We start from the raw sequence: 2,359 nt of genomic DNA on the forward strand, positions 1-2,359 counted from the left end.
CTCCTGTCCCTCCCCAGGTAGCAGAGCCCTGCCACACTCACAGGACACACACACACACACACACACACGCACCTCCGCGTGCACACACACACACACACACACAGGGGAAGGAGTCTGGGTTTGCCACTGAGAGCAGGTGTGTGTGTCCTTATTGGGGTTAGGGAAAGAGGATATCTGGGTGTGAGATCCTCCCCGTTCCCTGTATGGGTGCATACTTTGGTAACTGTGTAGGTGTGTTTATTTCTGAGTGAGCATCATGCCTTCTGAGGCCTGTTAGAGATGAGGAATCAGCACATCACACCTGGGCGGAACCTCCTCCAACTGTTCTCTAAGATCCTTACCACTAAGCACTTACCACCATCCCTGGCACACAGTAGGCACTTAATTGTTTACTGACTACTATCAACTCTGTTAAGGGACCTGAGGAGAGACACTCGCTCCCCAGAGGGGGCTTCAGGATCTCAGAAGGAGAGGTCATTATGATGACCCTGCCTTTAGGGAAGCTCAGGTCAAACAGGACAGACACAGCATCCCCCTCCCCTTCCCCTCTAGGCTTCGAAGTGGGGAGAGGCTCCCTTCCTGCCTCAAACACTTCCTAGCTTCAGTCAAAGTTAGCACCTACCTCGAAGGGCTGTTATGTGGATCCAATGAAATAACACACATAATGTGCTTTGCAAACCATATATAACTGTTAACTATTCTTGTTAAGGGGCTGGAGGTCAGGAACTGATTTCCATTATTAAAGAATCCCAGAGCTGGCCAGAGCCCTGAAGGCCTTCCCTCTAGGCCATGAGGGAACACGGCATGGCTACAAGTGTCTGGGGATTGGGGGAGGGAGATCCATTAGTTATTTCTCAGGAAGCCCCTTCCACCTGCCAGGTAGCCTGAATGCTTGAGCAGTTTTTCCTTCCATAGAATTTTAATTGCTCTAGCTGCAACCCCTTCCCCCCCCCCCAATTGCTTCTGATTCTGGCTCCCTAGGCCAAGCAATGCAAGTTTGGACCAGTGGTCTCTTGAATACATGCTTGCAGAAAGCTCTCAAAGTCCCCTGAGAGAGGATTCCCCTTTTCCTTTCCTAATGTGGGCCATGCTTGGGTTCTTTTGCCTGTGGAGGTCACAAAGACTGTCCTGGCAGTGTGGAAAGAAGCCCCTGAGGGCACTGCCAATCTCTTCCTCCCCCTACACCCAATGCATCCCCTCATTCCTGCTCTGACTGGCTTGAAAGGGGCTGGTGAGAAACAGACCAAGATTGAGTCTGGTATCGGAAACCTGGGTGACTAACTGTGATCTTGGGTAAGGCCCTTCCTCTCTCTGAGACTCAGTATTTTCCTCTGTGAAATGGGGTTGGAGCAAAATGTCTCTATGGTTCCCACACCCAGAATTCTATGATTCAATAAATCCCTTTAAAGATGGAGGAATGTATCCTGGACATAACCTTGCTTCATTGGACTCTCCCCAGCCAATCAGACAGTACTATGCAAATTACCTCGACCTTGCTCTCTCCTCTGGCACCAGGAGGCAGTGAGACTGGGACTGGCATCAGATTCCCAGGGAAGGGAGAAAATAAACATTTACTAAGCACCTGCTGTATACCAGACATTGTGCTAAGGGTTTAAAATATGATCTCATTTTATCCTCACAAAAATCCTCAGAGGTAGGTGCAATCATTATCCTCATTTTACATTTGAGGAAACTGAGGCTTGCCCATAGTCACACAGCTAGTAAGTGTCTGGGGCTGCATTTGAACTGAAGTTCTACCCACTTTGCACCCAGCTGCCTCTGCATCCCAGGGCATCTAAAAGCACTGGCTCTGCCAGAATCTACTAGTATGACCTTGGGCAAGTCACTTCCCCTCTGTCTGTTCCCCAAATATAAAATGAAGGAGGCCGGACTAGACAATCTCTAAGGCCCCTTCCAGCTTTGGGTCTATGAATTATCTTCTTCCCTTCAGATCTGAGGTCTCACAATATCACAGAATGCCTGAGTTAGAAGAAACCCAAGAGGCTTCTAGTCTAATCCACACCTGAACTAGAATGCTTTCTACAACACATCGGACAAGCAGCCATCCGGCTTATGCTTGAAGACCTATGGGAAGCTCACTCCATCCAAAGGCAACCTTTGGGGTCGCTCTGACTGTTAAAAGCCCCTCCTAATAACTGCTGAGTGACTGAGTATTTAGTTCTGGGAGTCCTTGTCAAAGCTCCCCTCTTTGGTGTTCCTCAGGAAAGAGGCCCAAGGTAAGGTATTGGGATAGACTCCCTGGGCCCTTCCTCTGCCCTTCTGTGCTGAGCTCCCTTCCCTGGGCCTCTAGGTCTTAGGAAAGACCTAAGTGGGGTGAGAGGAGCTGGAAACATTTGCC

This window comes from Petaurus breviceps, unplaced genomic scaffold (assembly GCF_028583685.1).
Source record: "Petaurus breviceps papuanus isolate PSGF00001 unplaced genomic scaffold, PetGlider_PUasm1.0 208, whole genome shotgun sequence".
NCBI lineage: Eukaryota > Metazoa > Chordata > Mammalia > Diprotodontia > Petauridae > Petaurus > Petaurus breviceps.